The 18698-nt window shown below is 45.4% G+C and overlaps 1 protein-coding gene across 7 annotated transcripts in view; it reads left to right on the top strand.

The window, feature by feature from the left end:
- Positions 1 to 18698, top strand: part of THRB (thyroid hormone receptor, beta) — a 438543-nt gene that overhangs the window by 151138 nt on the left and 268707 nt on the right. Inside the window, exon 1 of one of the 7 annotated variants that reach the window (XM_010846429.1) lies at positions 15843 to 17576. The exons of the other annotated variants lie outside the window; for them this stretch is intronic. The gene's annotated coding sequence lies outside the window, so the exon portion shown is untranslated. Of the gene's footprint in view, positions 1 to 15842; positions 17577 to 18698 lie in introns of those variants that run through there. 7 annotated transcript variants of the gene reach the window in all.

Here is an 18698-nt window from a genome sequence, read left to right on the forward strand (position 1 = left end):
ATGCATGCGTGCTTAGTCGTGTCTGACTCTATGCAACCCCATGGACTGTAACCCGCCAGGTTCCTCTGTCCATGGGATTTCCCAAGCAAGAATACTGGAGTGGGTTGCCATTTCCTTCTCCAGCGGATCCTCCCTACCCAGGGATAGAACCCAGGTCTCCTGAATTGCAAGCGGATTCTTTGAGCCACCAGGGAAGCCCCTCCAACTCTATGGAATGGGACCAAAAGGGACTATTGCTGTCTGACACATCCCAATACACACATCTCTGGATTGCTTCAGCGGCAGCTTCTCAGGTCCATTCGGTTGTAGCCAGGGTAGGGTCATCACCATGCCCCTAGTAAGCACAGCAGTGTCAGTAGGAGAAATGTCTGCAGATAAGTTTCCCATCAGCGAAGTCTGCATCCTATGAGCTTACAGTCTTGAGGCTTCCTCTCCGATACCTTGGGCTAGAGAGGGGTTTTAAGTTCTTTTATTGTTTTTGTAATTTCCATTTTCTATTGGAGCATAGTTGATGAACAATGTTGTGTTGGTTTCAGATGTACAGCAAAGTGATTGAGTTATACACATACATACAGCCATTCTTTTTCAGATGCTTTTCCCATTTAGGTTATTACAGAGTATTGAGCAGTGTTCCCTGGGCTGTACAGTAGGTCCTTGTGTGGTGCGTGTCAATAAATTAACACCGAGCTGGCAGGTAAAGAAGCCTGGGTTAGGAGCAGAGGGATCCACGTGCTGGAGCTTGGCTGCCAACTTTCCACGTGTCTTCTCAGCTCCACGGATGCAGCAGCATCATATTGGGAGCTTGGAATGGCTGTGGGGGACCTATTTACACTTGCAAATCAGCCAGTGCTGTAAACTAGGGCTTTGTTCTCCCTGAGATCTGTTTCCCCAGCACAGAGAGTGGAGGGATTCGAATCACAGACCCAGGGAGGCTCCTCAACAACACTTTCTGCCCCCATGTTTCCATCTATTAACCTCCTGAGACAATACCTGCTCTGTCTGTCTCTCGGATTTGCTGTGGAGGCCCAAGTGCGTGCGAAGGAAGCTTGGAAATGAAAACAGCTCCAAGGAGAAGTGGCAGCACTGTCATTTCCAGCATTTACTGGAAAGACCAAGAGAGAACACGATGAGTACGAACTGAGCCTGTTTTCCTTCATTAAACAGAATGAGTGTCATCAGAGCAGGTCTTCTAAATGTAAAATTAGATCTTGCTTTTAAGGAATCATAAATATCAGCCATAGGTGGTAGTGCTTTTAAAGCCAGTCTTTGAAAATGGAACTGCGGACTCCTAAAGGACTAACAGCTGCCTCACTTCCCAGGGCTGGAACCACCGGGTGCTGAACGGGTTCTGTTGGGCACCAGCCTCCAAGATGCCCTGATTCCAGCCCCGAGGGTGCTGCTGGTTGCTGGAATTGCCACAATACTGCACAGCTGAGGGGCTGGGAATGGCTTTCTCCTTAAGAAAGGTGCAGGAACTTAGACAGTCTCTGACATTGAGGGTCACCATGATCCAGGAAATCAAGGATCTGCATGAAAAAGTGTTCATGGATAATTCTAGCCCTGCTGGAAATTTCTCCAGGGGCTTTCCAATTACACCTAAAAGAAAACCCCACAGTAAAGCAAGTTAGAGAAAAATGATTATTATTAATAAGATAATGGCATAAACTGTCTACCAAGTATACTTCAAAGAATGTGATCTTGTTCACCTCTTGATTGAAGATAGGATGGGAATCATATCTTGAACCTTATCTCATGCTCCACAGCTGTATTTTGTTGTTGTTGTTGCCATTTAGTCACTAAGTTCTCTCTGACTCTTTGCTACCCCCGGACTGTAGCCCTGCTCTGTCCATGGAATTCTCCAGGCAAGAATACTGGAGTGGACTGCCATTTCCTTCTCCAGGGGATCTTCTCGGACCAGGGATCGAACCCATGTCTGCTGCATTGGCAGGTGGATTCTTCGAGCCACCAGGGAAGCCGACGTTTAGTTATAATCTTTCTCTTTTATTTTTGTGGACCAGAACTGTGGATGATGTTGCCCTAGGCCTCTATGGTTATTGGGTCAAAATATTTTCATGAATGGTGCAGAGGCAGACATGTATCTTTTATTTTGTACTTTAATCACAAGCTAAATTTATCCCTTTGAAGTTGTGTTTGCCTTAGTATTTTTAACCTCTTTACGGCTCATAAACATACTGTAAAGGTTAAGAGAACAGGCTTAAGCATTTGAACTGTCTTGGTGTTTCAGCTGTATACCTGCTGTTCCCCTGACCTTGTTTAAGTTTCTTATCCTTTCTAAGCCTCTGTTTCATCAGCCAGCAAATGGGGCCAAGAATAGCCTTTCTTCCCTGAGGCTGTTTTGAAAATTACACGAAAGCAGAGCTCAATTAATGTAAAGGCCTTAAACAATGAGCTGAATTATGATTTTCTCAGGGTAATGCACAATACCGGATTTGCACAATACTGTATATGCACAATACTGCTGGGCCATATCGTAATTTTATTCCTAGTTTTTAAAGGAATCTCCATACTGTTGTCCACAGTGGCTGCAGCAATTTCATTCCTACCAACAGTGCAAGAGGGTTCCCTTTTCTCCACACCCTCTCCAGCATTTATTGTTTTAGATTTTTTGATGATGGCCATTCTGACCGGTGTGAGGAGATCACTTATTGTAGTTTTGACCTGCATTTGTCTAATAATGAGCAATGTTGAGCATCTTTTCAGGTGTTTGTTGGCCAACTATATGTCTTCTTTGAAGAAATGTCTGTTTAGGTGTTCCACCCATCTTTTGATGGGGTTATTCGTGGCCTGTCCTAGCACCGCAGGCAGTGAGGGGCACACTGTTTACAGAGAGTCTAAAAGTAATCAAATCAATGAAATGTCAGTTGGCTCTGATCATCCTCGTGCCCTGTTCTAAAGAATCTCAGTAATTAAAATAGCTGTTGTTGTTGTTTAGTCACCAAGTTGTGTCCGATGCTTGTGTGACCCCATAGACTGTAGTCCACCAGACTCCTCTGTCCATGGGCTTCTCCAGGCAAGAATTCTGGAGTGGGTTGCCATTTCCGTCTCCAGGGGATCCTCCTGACCCAGGGATTGAACTCGCATCTCTTGCGTTGGCAGGTGGATTCTTTACCACTGAGCTACCAGGGAAACCCTCTGGTATTAAGACACTCGCCCTGAAAGATACATCATGTTGATCTAAGTCCAAACAATTGCTGCCGTTACTGTTGAGTTTTATTAGCATGTATTTCAGTTTCAATGTAGCACATTTTATAATTTATATTTTGGTAAACATGAATTCACTTGAAAGTTAATTTGGAGAACTCCTGGGTACCCCGTTGGTACCAACGTACAGGACTCAGCTGTACACCTCGGTTTTGAGAGTCAGTCCTTAGCAGTTGGAAGGATGCTCAGTGTCTTGAGCACCATTTCTCTCTCCAACCCTTGGGGCAGTATGTAGTTAGCAGTTAAATAATTCCAGAATAAACCAAGATAGCCTGAGGACAACAGTCAAAGAAGCAGAACCTGAGTTACTTCAGTTCTATTATACTATGTGAACACGTGGAATTTTCATTTGTGTTTTAAACATAAAACAGTGAAACAGAGCGTACACTGCGAGTTACAATATTGTTGTTTGGTCAGTATGATTTTTACTGACGTGAAATATACATGTTATGATTATTGTTGGAAAAATTGTTGTTTAGAGGAGGAGAGTGTTAAAAATGCCCCAGCCTGGGGTGAAATAGTGTCCCCGTGGTTAAGTTCAGATGAATGGACATTTATCATCTGATGTCTTACACAGAAGTTGATTTCACTAATATTTTCTCTTTATCCTTCCTTTCCGCCCTTCCTCCCAAATGCAGAGTTCCTGCATTGGAAGCAGGCTGCACACACAAGGTACCTTGAAGCCAGTAGAGACCTGAATTCAAACCTCAGCTCAGCCACTCACCAGCTCACAGGGCTGGAATGCATTGCTGGATCTCCTCACCCTCTTTTGCAAAATCCCAATACAGCCTGGAGACAGATAATTAAATCAGATGCTGTGTGGAAGGGGCCCTGCTTTGCAGGCGGATTCTTTACTGTCTGAGCCCCAGGAAAGCCCCTCCACTGGTGCCACACTTGGCAAATCTGAGGCTGCCTCCCCGTCCTTGCTTCTTTACTTCCCGCTCTGGTGTGTATCCGTGTTTGCCAGTGCGCTTAGGAGTCTGATTCACTGACGGTGATATCTACATGATATTCACAGTGCCTAAGGTACTCAACAACTAATACATGACCACTGTTTACGGTCCAGTCTGTCCCTCTGAACCTCTCTCGGCTCCACTTACAAACACAACAGTTAAACGAGGCAATCTCTGAGTGGCAGTTCAGGTCTAATATGCTGTGTGTGCGTGCTTAGTCCCTCAGTGTGTCTGACTCTTTTGCGACTCCATGGACTGCAGCCCAACAGGCTCCTCTGACCATGGGATTCTCTAGGCAAGAATGCTGGAGTGGGTACCCATTCCCTCCTCCAGAGGATCTTCCCAACCCAAGAATCGAATCCATGTTTCCTGCATTGGCAGGCAGAATTTTTTAACCACTGAGCCATGTGGGAAACCAATATGCTGTGTAAATCCCGCCAAATGAGGGAAATCTTCCTTGCACATACAAAGTGGGGAGGGGAAATCCTTGGACGTTGAGTTCAGGTGACGTGAATTTTGTATTCTTCATGGCCATTGCCAGGGAAGCAGTGTAGTGAAGGTGGCCACCAGCCACGTGTTGAACCACAGCTTTTACTGGCTTCAGCAGTAAAGGACATCCATGTTTGAAGACAGGAAAGAGGACATGACTTGGTCGAAACAGGTGATCTCATTTTTGTGGGTAGTTCAACTGATGCTCATAGTGGCACCGAAAAGAGCACTGTCGACTTCCCCTCAACCTCTCTGTTTCCTCCTTTTATGAAGCTTTAGCAGTGTAGAGTGTAGCTAATCTCTGGTTTATACCTAGCATTAATTTTTTTGGTATTGTGTGTTTTATTGGTTGGTACCTTGTGTCCAACAGAACAAAGGTTTTTCCGCCTTTGACTTAGTTTATAGGATTTGTTATGCAGATCAAATCAGATAACATGCAGGAAAGCTTTTCTAAATCATAAAGCAGTTGTAATGGTTAAACATGATTATCATCTTATATCAGGGTTCAGTAAACTGTGACCCACAAACCAGGTCTAGCTCTCCGCCTGTTCTTATGCCAACTAGGGGCTATTCGAGTCCCTTTAAGGATTTTGGCTTCGCGTCAGTCTCACGTTTAAGCTCTCCCTGGTGTTGAGTCCAAGTTGCCGGTTCTGTTTCCCAATGCTAGTTCAACATTTGGCCCCAAGGCATTTGCAGTTTATTCATCATCTCACCCCTTCCAGATTTTCTGCAAGTCCTGCCCGAGTGTAGCCACTTTACTATCTGTGCTCTGTCTGCTGGGAGGAGTCTTTCCGAATACCACTCAAGGGGGAAACCTTCAAACGTGCTACATGCCCTGGTACTCCTGTCACAGATGAGAAAACAGGAGACTCAAGCACTTGGGCCACAGTCTCTCGGCCTACACGGCAGAGCAGGACTTGAACCCAGCCAGTCTGAGCCCAGCACAAAGGCTGGCCTCCTATGGCCCACGCACCCTGCTCTAGCAAGCCTGACTGCTGGGGAGCCTGGAGGATGCTTATTTCATGCCCCTGTTAATCCCAGCGTGGTTGATAAAGACCACAGGGTCTTCACCCCCTTTGTAGTTTCCAGCCTAAACTGCAGCAGATTTTCTTTTTTAATATATGGAAGTGTTTTCCCATCCCTTCTTCTGAGTTGACCAGGTCTGGCTCAGATGGTAAAGTATCTACCTACAAAGCAGGAGACCCAAGTTCAAAGCCTGGGTCGGGAAGATCCCCTGGAGGAGGGCATGGTAACCCACTCCAGCATTCTGGCCTGGAGAATCCCATGGACAGAGGAGCCTGGCGGGCTACAGTCCTTGGGGTCGGGAAGAGTCAGACACGGTTGGGCGACTAACACTGTCACTTTCTCCACGTCACCACCGCCCTGACCTCTGCCCTGTGTGCACGTTCCCTCCCTCCTTGGGGTCCTCACTGAGCTCCGCACATGCCCTTCCCAGTGGTTCCGGAACAGTGCAAGTTCCTCCCAATCAGCTGAGTCTCTAAAGGTGAGGACCATCAGAGTCAGCTCTACATCCTCACCCACCAGCTCACTTCCTAGTGGACAACAGAGGCTCACTACACAGTCATTGAAGGAAATCTGACTGTGCCATCGGTCCCATAAATGCTGGCAAGTGTTGTTTAAGAAGGGCAGCTATGGAATAGTCCCTGGATAAGAAACCCAAGAGCTGAGGAATGCCAGTGCAGATCCCGTAACTCCAGGTCCTTAAAGCGATCGGCGTGCACAAGCTGACAGGTTGGTGGGCCAGAGGCGGTGATGACGGCCAGCCACATGGGCGGCCTCAGCCTCTCACTCCAGGGCCCCCAGCTGGCTGTGACCTTCCCCAGGTTCAGGGTGGTGGTGGCCTGCGGGAGAGGTGGGTGGAGGGGAAGCTCCGGCTGGTACAACTCACTCAGATCTGCCCTAGACGGGCACTTCTGAGTCCCCAGGAGCTGCAGAAATGGCCACAGTTAGAACGTGTGGAAGATGCTTGATCCATGTAGACTGAGTCAGCTATGACTCAGCCATGGTTGCGTGTGGAGTGTCCCATTGACTCGTTGGGTGTATCTCTGCTTACATCGTCTAGAACTGGACAGAGCTGTCTTTTCAGGGCTGATCTCTACCTTGATGGACACCTTCGGATTGGAGTGAAACTCTGTAGGTAGAATTACATGATCCGGTTCTCCAAGAATGGTTTTTTTTTAATTAACTTCTGTTGGAGCACAGTTGCTTTACAACGTTGTGCTGGTTTCTACCACAGCAAATGAATCAGCTGTATGTATGCCTATCTCCCCTCCTTTTCGGATTTCCTTCGGGTTCAGTCACCACAGTGAGTTAAGTAGAGTTCTCTGTGCTCTGCAGCAGGTTCTCACTACCTATCTGTTTACTTCTCTGTTTCACACAGAGTTTCAGCAGTGTGTGTATGTCAGTCCCAATCTCCCGATTCATCCCCCCACCCCTTCTTCTCCCTTGGTGTCCATACATTTGTTCTCTACGTCCGTGTCTCTATTTCTGCTTTGCAAATAAGATCATGTGTACCATTTTTATATATTCCTCCTGCATTGGCAGGTGGACTCCTTACTGTCTGAGCCGGCAGGGAAGCCCCCTAGATTCCACATACTGTATATGTTAATATACAGTATTTGGGTTTTTTAAATTTTATTTTATTTTTAATTGGAGGGTAATTACAATATTGTACTGCTTTCTGCTGTACATCAGCATGAATCAGCCACAGGTATACACACATCCCCGCCCTCTTGATCCTCCCTCCCACTTCCCACGCCTTCCCACCCCTCTGGGTTGCCACGGAGCACCTGATTTGGGCTCCCTGTGTCACACAGCAAGTTCCCACTGGCTGTCTCCGATACATATGGCGATGTATGCGTCTCAGTGCTACTCTCTGAATTCATCCCGTCCTCTCCTTCCCCGACTGTGTCCACAAGTCTGCTCTCTCTGTCTGCATCTCCTTTGCTTCCCTGCAAATAGGAACATCAGTACCATCTTTCTAGATTCCATATATATGTGTTAATATATGATATTTGGTTTTCTCTTTCTCTTACTTCACTCTGTATAATAAGCTCTAGGCTTACCCACCTCCTTAGCACTGACTCGCGTGTATTCCTTTTTATATCTGAGTGATATTCCATTGTATATATGCTCCACATCTTCTTTGTCCAGTCGTCTAGTGATGGGCATCTAGGTGGCTCCGGGGTCCTGCTGCTTAGTCACTTCCTCCGTGTCCAACTCTGTGTGACCCCATGGACTGCAGCCGCCAGGCTCCTCTGTCCCTGGGATTTTCCAGGCAAGAACACTGGAGTGGGTTACCGTTTCCTTCTCCAATTCCATGTCCTAACTATTGTAAATAGTGCTGCGATGAACATTGGGGCACATGTGTTCCTATGAATGTGGTTTTCTAATATATGATGTTTTTCTCTTTCTGATTTGCTTTACTCTATATGACACTCTCTAAGCCCGAGAACAGTTGTAATTTCAAATGTCTCCTCCCATTTTATTTAAGTATTCCTATACTTGTCAGTCACATTTGGATTTTCAGTTTGGAAAAGGTAATAATAGGTTTAACATGCAGATGTCTGCCTAGCCCAGTGGATTGATATTGGAAGTAGCCAGTTAAATAATTCTACCCTTCCAACTGCATTATATACACTTTTAGTTAATAAATGTGTTGAGGTCAAAATACCTTCATCAGAAGTGCTTGTGTTCTTCTCTTCTTTCCAGGTTTACCCAATGTGATAAAAGTACTGTAAGTTTCTTTATAATGCTTTGCCAATACATCGAGATTATTAGTGAGGAGAAAAATATACTCAGGATGAATCTGTTTATCTCATGAACTTCCAGAAGCCACAAAAAATTATTTTGATATTTTAATGTTCAATAAAGAATTTTTTTAAATGATAATGAAATATTCCTTTCCTGCAGATAGGTTTATTTTATTTTATTTTTAATTCTTTTTTGAATTTGTTACAATACTGCTTCTGTTTTTTGTGGGTTTTTTTTTTGGGGGGGGGCGCTGTGAGACTCAGACAGAGGACAGACTTATGGACACAGTGGGGGCAGGAAGGGTGGGACGAATTGAGAGCGTAGTGCTGAAATACATACATCCCCGTATGTGAAACGGGTGGCTAGTGGGGAGTTGCTGTGTGGCCCAGGGAGCTCAGCCTGGTGCCCTGGGGCAGCCTGGAGGGGTGGGGGGTGAGGGGGGTCCAAGAGGGCGGGGGCCTGCGTGGACCTATGGCTGACGCATGCTGACGCATGCAACACAAGGTTGCAAAGCAATTCTCCCCCAATTAAAAACAAATTAATTAAAAATAATAATAAAATACAGTAGTTTAAGCACTTCTAGCTTGTGGAAGAATTGAAGGCAGAAGGAGAAGAGGGCGGCAGAGGATGAGATGACTGGATGGCACCCCCAATTCAACGGACATGAACTTCAACAAACTCCAGGAGGTGGGCAGGGAGAGGGAGGCCTGGTGTGCTGCAGGCCACGGGGTCACGAAGAATCGGACATGACTGGGCAACTGGACAGCAGCAATGACAGTCTGTGGAGGAGCTTTGGTATGTGTGCTTTTGTCGAGTCCAGCGACACAAAGTTGGCTGGCGACCATGGCACTCGAGGCTTCCTCTCTGCAGGCTGTTTCCAGCATGGCCGGGGAGAACCCCCCTGCACCCCAGCCTGTTCCTGTGCCCCCCGAGCGCCTTGGGTTCACAGGCCTGACCTTGACGCCATGGCTCTTTGTTGGAATGCTGCCCTTTCTCCAGTAACTGTTGGTGGAAAAGGCAGGAAATAATGCTCCTAGATGAACAAAATTGGTCAGGCTAATCAGGTGGCAGGTAAATGATTTTTCTTTTAAACACAGAGCTTGGAAATATGTTTCTGAACGGAGCCATTCACCTCTAATATACTAGACATGAGGAATCCTTCACTTCTGGCATATGCTACGCATGTCTAAATAAGATACTAGGATGCGTAAAATTAGAAAAACATGCCCTTTCTGGTATGGAAAGTACGGACATAGATGTACACACGTCTATACGTTCTTATCTCACTGCAAAGTGATGTAATTTGCGTATTTGTTATTTCTCTGAAGCAACACCAGAAGTTTCTTCAGCATTTAAGTTATGCCCATCAGATTTTCCCAAGGCCTACTTTTTCCAGTTGTTTGTCATCAAAGGTATAAGCTGCAATGGTAGACCTCTCTTATTTGCTTCTTTTTATCTTTGTAGATTTTCTTGTGACAGTCTCAGTAGCCCTTTCTCTGGGAAGCAGTGTAAATCACATAATTTGTCTTGTTTCAGACAAGTGGCAAAGCAGAAGGATTTGAGGCTGTATTGGATTCTGATTTGCTTATAACTAGGAAATATGGAACGAGTTATTGGACCTTTCCAAATCTCAGTTTTTGCGTCTGTAAAATGCCACTAACTTCTGTTTCCGAGGATTGCTCATTGTAAGCAGTGGAAATAATTTGTGGGAAGTTGAGTCTTGAAGGCTGTCACTGAATATTAGCTATTGTTATTATTAAAATATGAAATGCCCGACACATAGCAGGCATTTAGAAAAGGTGATTTCCCTCTGTTATTGCTTGGTTCGGCTTAATGAGGTCATCGCTCCATGACGATCGGGTGACTGAGGATACTCGTCGGAACTCTTCACTGTAGCTGATCTTTGATTCGTGTCTGCGTTTTATGCATGTTCCTATGCCACCGTCCCTGTAAGTTCTGTCTCCCTGGTTTCTTTTTCTTTGGTTCTTCAGTTATTTCTTCCTCCTGACTCTCTTTGCCCTTTCTCTGGGCCTCCGGTTCCATCAGGTCTTCATTAGTAAGCTCCTCGTGTCATGCAGCAAGGAGTTCAGTGATGTCATCCTCTTGCGGATCCAGCTTGAAAGATACTGTATTACTGTTCTCTATACAGTACTATGAGGAGGGCATGGCACCTGGCTCCAGTGTTCTTGCCTGGAGAATCCCATGGACAGGGGAGCCTGGCGGGCTGCAGCCCGTGGTGTTGCAGAGAGTTGGACATGACTGAGCAATGTAGCACGCATGCATGCATACTGCTGCTGCTGCTGCTGCTGAGTCGTCAGTCGTGTCCGACTCTGTGTGACCCCACAGACGGCAGCCCACCAGGCTCCCGCATCCCCGGGATTCTCCAGGCAAGAACACTGGTGTGGGTTGCCATTTCCTTCTCCAATGCATGAAAGTGAAAAGTGAAAGGGAAGTCTCTCAGTCATTCATGCTGTACTGTAAAGTACACAAAAGCACAACCACGTACAGAGAATGCAGGCACGGGACCGTGCACACACGTGACAATGTACGCCAGACACGTGGATTAATAGTGAGCTTAAAATGTCAAGCCACCAATGTATTTCTTGTCTTTAAATTATATTAGAAACTTAAGACACATCTTATCTAATTCATTATGTGTTTGCCAAAAGATGTTTTCTGCTGTGTATCTTTTCTCAGACAAGTTTTGAAAGGTCTTTGAAAGCTTTTTTTTTTTTTCCCCAGAGAAAATGTCTCAGTCCTCCTTTCTTTGAACTTCGCTTTTTGGTTTGGCCAAGCACTGTATAAAAGAATGCCTTACAGACTAAACACTTTGACCCACTGAAAGCTGTCTCAAGTAGATGGCTTAATAATTTACCAAGCGCCCCCAAGGCTTTGGGCACATTCAGCTGCCTCGGGCATCCTGTGTTTGGCATGAGTTGAGTTCTATCCAATTTATTCTTAGATCGGGGAGTGCTGGAATGGTCTTCAAGGCCAAGTTAACAGACTTTCTACAGAATCCTTTAAGACTCCCACCGCCATGTTTGCATTACATGTGGTCATTTTCTACAATGTCTTTGGGTTCAAATTCCTGCCACTGGCTCGTAGGAGATGAAATTCTTGAGCAATTTAAGGTTCAAAGTGGCCCTTGGCTTACTTACCCCAAGGAAATAGGACTTGCTAAACCTTGATTTATTTCCCATCACTGTAATACTTCAGAAGGTCCAATTTCTCAACACATGATCACTCAAGAAATGGTAGCAACTGCTCTAAAAATTAAGAATTACCCTAATCAGAGGGAGCAAAAATAGTTTTTCCTTTTCTCACTGGCTTCCAGTAATTGCCCTAGTTCCAACTACATCAAATACAGCTCCACTTCTAGATTATAATTATTGTATTTATTATTTCCCAAGAAAGGCCCAGAATGGTTAAAATAACAACAGAGTAAGTCAGGAAGTGTTTCGAACTTTGGTGTCAGATGGTCCAAGGTTCACATCTCCTCTCTAGGAATTTCTCGTTTGTGATCTTGGGTCACTGCAGCCTCTTTAAACTTCATACATTGGTAAAAGCAGGATTATGAGAGAGCCTATCTTTTAGGACTGTTGTGGGGATTGAATTCATTCACTTATTCATTCTAAAGGCATTTACTGAGCATCAGTTATGTGCCTAGCATTCTTCTTCTGCTGCTGCTGCTGCTAAGTCGCTTCAGTCGTGTCCGACTCTGTGCGACCCGATAGACGGCAGCCCACCAGGCTCCCTGATCCCTGGGATTCTCCAGGCAAGAACACTGGAGTGGGTTGCCATTTCCTTCTCCAATGCATGAAAGTGAAAAGTCAAAGTGAAGTCGCTCAGTCGTGTCGGACTCTAGAGACCCCATGGACTGCAGCCTACCAGGCTCCTCTGTCCATGGGATTTTCTAGGCAAAAGTACTGGAGTGGGATGCCATTGCCTTCTCCGAGCATTCTTCTAGGCACTGGGAATACAGCAGTGAACACAACAGAAGGAAACCTCTGCTTTTATGAACCTTACTGCATAGTGGATGACAGACAAAAAAAAAATCAGTAGAGTATTGGATGTCAGGAGGAGCAGGGAGATGCGGTCTTAAAGAGTGGTCTGAGAAGAACTCAGTAAGATGACGTCAGGAAGGATGCTTGTGACGTCAGGAAGGACGCTTGTGACTTCTGGAGAAGAGCATCCTAACTCGGGGCACACAGTGCAGAGACTTCATGTTTGAGGGATAGCCAGAGTTCCTTGACGTTAGAGGAGTTGGCATTGGACGGGGAAGGGGAGGAGGTGAGGTCAGAGAAAGACTGGGTGGAGAGGGAGGGGGGCAGCCGATGGCGGCAGGACTTTGCCGGCTGGGGGAGGGGCTTCGTGCCCGACACAGAGTCAGATGGGATCCATAAAGTGTTCTATGGAGAGGAGAGCAAGATCTGACTTGTCTTTTATTTACTTTTTTTAAATTGTATTTGCCTTAGGCTGTGCTGTGTCTCTGCTGCTGCGCCCAGGCTCTCTCTAGCCGTGGCGAGCAGGGGCTACTCCTGGGTGCCAGCGCAGGCTGCTCGTTCCAGGGACTCCCTTGGTGTGGAGTTCAGGCTCTAGAGTGCTCAGGCCTGAGTGTTGTGATGTGCGGGCTCAGTAGTTGTGGTACACGGGCTCAGTGGTGCTAGTGGTAAAGAACCCGCCTGCCAGCGCAGGGGCCATAGAGATGTGAGCTGGACCCTTGGGTGGGGAAGATTCCCTGGAGAAGGAAATGGCAGCCCACCCCAGTATTATTATTTTTTTTTTAGAGTAAAGTCTCCCTACCCGCCCCCCCACCCAGTGGAGACACCGTGTATTTTTTTCTATTTATTTTTAAAATTTATTTATTTATTTTAATTGGAGGCTAATTACTTTACAATATTGTGGTGGTTTTTGCCATACATTTACATGAATCAGCCACAGGTGTACATGTGTTCCCCATCCTGACCCCCCCTCCCACCTCCTTCCCCATCCCATCCCTCAGGGTCATCCCAGTGCACCAGCCCTGAGCACCCTGTCTCACGCATCGAACCTGGACTGGCGATCTATTTCACGTATGATAATATACATGTTTCAATGCTATGCTCTCAAATCACCCTGCCCTCACCTTCTCCCACAGAGTCCAAAAGTCTGTTCCACCCCAGTATTCTTGCCTGGAGAAATCCCACAAACACAGGAGCCTGGTGGGCCACATTCCATGGGGTTGCACACACACGGCGATTATCAATGGTGGCATCGTTATCGTTACTGATGTCAATGCTGGGCTTGCCTCTGCATCCTTAGCTACCATGAGACAAACGCCAGGATGTGGGTTATTAGTGTTAGAGTTGGGGCCCCTGTTATCTCGCGCCCCAGTTAAATCCGCAGAAGGTGCTGGTGCCTTCAACACCTGGAAGCTTTTCCCTGAGAACATCATGGGCAGTGTGGTCCAAGCCCCCGGTACTTCATCTGTGCCCCCCACCTCCCTGCAGCTCCAATAGAAGCCCTGCTGTTCATTATCCAGGCAAACAAACCCAGACAGAGGGAGGCACTGGTGATGCAGAAACCAGGCAGAACACTTTCCCTCTGACCGTGATCTTTCTTTTGCATGTTTTATTTCCTGTCCTGGTTTTCGTCTTGGTCTCTTTTCCTTGGTTTTGCTTTGTCACTAAGCGGTGCTCAGGCAGCGGGCGGAGATCGTGACAAGAGCGCCTGTTGATACCGACTTTCTCTACTGAACTGCAGAGCGCCGCCTGCCCCCTCCCTGTTGTCACGCATCCCCTGGTTCTGTTGGCACATCCAGACATTGCACAGAACACAAAATTAGGCACAAAATTAGGTACTGATCCTCCGAGGTTTGACAGTCTCTGCTTTGGGCTGCGTTCCGTTGACAGGAACGCTATAATGACTCTTAAGCGAGGCTGGTGAAGTGCGATGATTATGACGTGCGTTTTCCAAGGCGGGAGTGGTGGCGTTTATAACCATCAGATTCTGAGGGGGTCATGGACCCCCCAGGGAATGACTTTAAACCTTCTGACTTTCCTGTATCCCTAACCAGATGCACACGTACAGACAGACAGATGCGTTTTATTTTACTTGCATGCAGTTTTTTCAAAAACCTAAATGTGTTGACAACATTTGTTCTAAACTCTGGGTTTTGAGGCTCTTCTTCAGAAATCAGAGCATTTGGCACCCCTCCGCCCGTTTCTCCAGAGCAACCATCAGCTGGAGCTTCAGGAGCCAACCCAGTCGTGTTCAACCTTGACGACACAATAGAGTCACGTGAGGCACCTTGCCAAAAACAGTGGTGCCCCGGCCCCACAGCAGACCAATCAAGGCACGGTTTTCACCAAGAGCAATAGCAGCCAGTGTTTACTGAGTGCTTATTTTCTGCAAGAAACTACCCTGGAAAGAGAGCTGTTATATAAAATATATTTGTGTTGGGGACATAGACCATGTATAAAAATGCTAAAAAGCAAACTGGCAAGATACAGGATATACTTAGTACCAAGTGAGCTGTATTAGCCATGGTTCTAACTTAACTGCATGTTACAACCACCCAGGAAGCTTTGAAAAATCCTAATGCTTAGGTCACACCCTAGTCCAATTAAACAGGCATTGAGAAACAGGCAGGGAGCTCGGGCATTAGTATATTTTAGGAGCTCTCCATGGAGCTCCAGCCAGAAGATCTTGGGGACACAGAGCGGTGCTCCTCCAACTTTAAGGCGAGTCCACCTCACCTGGGGGCCTTGTTACAATGCGGCTTTGATGCAGTAGGTCTGGGTTGGGACCCAGGTTCTGCATTTCTAACAAGTTCCCAGGTGATGCCAATGCTCTTGGTAAGAAGGCTGCGTTTTGTATCGCAAGGATGTGGGAATAGCTCACTACATTTGAGCTCTGAGACACTCAGACAATTCAGTTCATCATTCTGAGCAGCAGTGCTCTCAGCTCTAAAATGGACTGGGCAATTCCCACCCTGGAAGTTAGGGTTAAATGCAGTAATATGCACACACTACTGTATATAAAATAGATAACTAATAAGGAGTTGCTATGGAGCACAGGGAACTCTACTCCGTGTTCCGTGATAACCCTTATGGGAAAAGAATCTGAAAAAGATTGTATATGTGTATATATACATATATATATGTATATGTATGTATATCTGAGATGGCAAAGAATCTGCCTGCAATGCAGGAGACCTGGGTTGGATTCCTGGGTTGGGAAGATCCCCTGGAGAAGGGAATGGCAACCCACTCCAGTATTCTTGCCTGGAGAATTCCATGGACAGAGGAGCCTGGTGGGCTACAGTCCATGGGTCCTCAAAGAGTCAGACATGACTGAGCGACTAAAACTTTATATATATAACCTTATTTACTGTGCTGTACACCTGAAATTAACATAACATTGTGAATTAACTATTCCCCAATACATTTTTAAAATAAATGCAATGATAAACATATATAAAGTACTTTTTCAGTGAGTATTCAGTAAATATTGCTGCTATCCCTGGAATATAGAAGAAAAGAGGATGATCTAGTAGGGTACCCAGTGAATTAACAGGGCACATCTTTAAGGTCTTTAAAAGAAGGCCATGGATCAATAGAAAGAGCAGCCAGCCCTGGGAGTGGGGAGGGTCTTTGGAATGAGTGGTTGCATTTCACAATGAATTCTCAAAACATTTACTTTTCATTTTAGTTCCCTTTCCAACCATATACAAAATTGATGCCAAATAACAAATTGCTAAAAATTGATGAGTTTGAGTTGACTCTCTCTGCCCCTGCACACCTCTGGTAGGGAGATCCCAGCAGCTGTCATGTGGGTATCGGGGGAGGGAGCAGAAGGCGCTGATAGAGAAAGCCAGAGTCACATTGGGGACATGGCTTCCCCCTTAGGCATGGGTTAGTAATGCAACTCAACAGAAAACTTCACTTCAAAAAGCAGTTACTTTCCAGTTCTGAACCATGTCAGTGTTTCCAGAGTAAGAAATGGGAGACATGGAAGAAAAATGGTAGAAAAGTCAGAAGTAATTAAGAAGGAAACTGTCCAATTTTCTACTAATAGATGCTGCAATAGTTTTAAAACATGACCACAGATTCGCTGACCCTCTCCTAGCAAGAGGTGGAGGTCTTTGAATTTGGTGGCACGTGAGCACTTTCACCAGTAGCAGATGGGGGAAGGGGACTCCTGAGGCCACACAGCTGCCCCTGTGTTCTCTGAGCACTTGCTCTTGAGTCCAGCCACCATCTAAGAAGCTGGACGACCCTGCAGATGCCAAACGCTAGAGAAGCCACACGGGGTGTCTGTGGGATAATTCCAGCTGAGCTCCACCTTCCGGTCGTCTCTGCCAACGTCATATGCAGGCAAATGAAGCCATCATCCTTTCATTGAAGAGAACTGAGTTTCATTCGGGTGTATCAGGAGCTTGGGAGAGCATAGGAAACATCCAAGAGTCAATAGAGCCACTTCTTGTATTGATGTCATTTCTTTCTAAATTAATCTGTAAAATAATCTGGTTGCAATAAAATAATGAGCTAATCTTTTGGAGGGAGGGTTGACTGGCTCTGTAGCTTCTGATATTCTTATGAAAAAATAAGCACGTGAGGACAGACAGGAAATCTAGAGCGGAGAGAGGACAAAAAGGAGTACCCAGCCCTACCCAGATGTGAAAATCACTATATTGCAAAGCGAATTAAGATAAATTAGTACCAACCAAGGAAGGGACAGGCAAGTTAACAGAGCAGACTAGAGACGAGATATGATGTAAATATTTATGGGAGTTTGATATATGATAAAGATGGCATTTGGAGCAATGAAGAAAGGATGAATTGTTTTTTAATTCATGTTGAATCAACTGGCTAACTATTTGGGAAAAAATAACAAAGCTGATTACATAGCCACTACCTTTGCCAAAATAAATTCCAAATGAATCAAAGATTCCAATGAGAAAACAAACCACAAAAGTACCAGACAAGTTTTTAAAAATAACTCTGGAGTGTATAAAGCCTTTCAAACCAAGACACAAAACATGAAAGTTATGAGACAAATATGTTATGCTTAAGTATATAATAATTAAACCATTCTTTAATGGCAGAAAGAATTCCCTCAACAACGTGAAGTGATAGACACCACACTGGAAACCATGTGAGTAAGACAAATGGCAAAGTCTTATTTAATTGCCGTATAAAGAGCTTTTATGAATCAGTAAGACGAAGACCAGTAATCCAATAGGAAAAATGTGTGAAGCATTCATTCACTGATTCCTTATTTATTGAGCACCTACCAAAAGCCAATCGCTGTTCTCTGTTTTAAGAACACAGCAGCGAATAAAGGTAAGTTTCCGATCCTATGGAGTTACTATTGTATAAAGGATTCCGATCCCATGGAGTTACTACTCTAATAGCAGCGACAAGCGACAAAAAGTGAACAAGCAAATGCGTTCTGTTTCAGGTGGTGATAAATCCTGTGGAGGCAACTAAAGCAAAGTGACAGATAAGAATGATGGAGAGCAGTTGCTAGTGTAGGAAGTTTCCAGAAAAGTGGTGGAAACAAGAGAGAGAGAAGTGTATTAAATGATGCATACAGTTGAAGTATATTTGATCGGCACAGCTTGGCTTGTGGTGCGAAAGAACAGCAAACATTGGAAAGAACCTCATTAGCAAAGAGCTTTAATAAAGTATAAACGGAAGCAGTCCAGAGAATACGACGTAGCCCGTTTAGAAGAAGGAAGGACATTTGAATATATCAATAGGAAAGAATTCAAACCAAGAGCCAAACAAAGTGAGCCAGCGAGGGTTTATCATGGTCCTTCTTCTATGAAAAAAAAAGGGATGAACAGATATCTATGCGTGTGTGCGTACAAACACTTCTGGGAGGATGATCCAGGCCCTTCCGACGGAGGCAGCTCTAGGGATTCCCTTCCCATAGTATTTATTTTAGCCCCACATAGATTGTATATCTATTAATATTCTCACAACAAAAGAGACATGGCTCCCAGCACTGGCAGTGTTAACACTGAGACAGTCGCTTCCCCTTGCTGATCCTCCCTCTCCCCAGTGGAGGAATTTGAGCGAAATGACCTCTGAATATTCCTGGAAGCCTGGAGATTTCGAACCTGAAATGTTGGTATTCTCTTGTATATTATTTTATACTAAGATAAAAAGAGAACCGAACAGCAGAAGAAAAACTGACCACAATGTTGGTTCAAGGCTACCAGCCCACTGTCTGTATTTTAATCTTCAGTCCAGGTTCCCCAAATCAAGAAAG

The sequence above is a fragment of the Bison bison genome, unplaced genomic scaffold, assembly GCF_000754665.1.
Source record: "Bison bison bison isolate TAMUID 2011002044 unplaced genomic scaffold, Bison_UMD1.0 scf7180017864236, whole genome shotgun sequence".
NCBI lineage: Eukaryota > Metazoa > Chordata > Mammalia > Artiodactyla > Bovidae > Bison > Bison bison.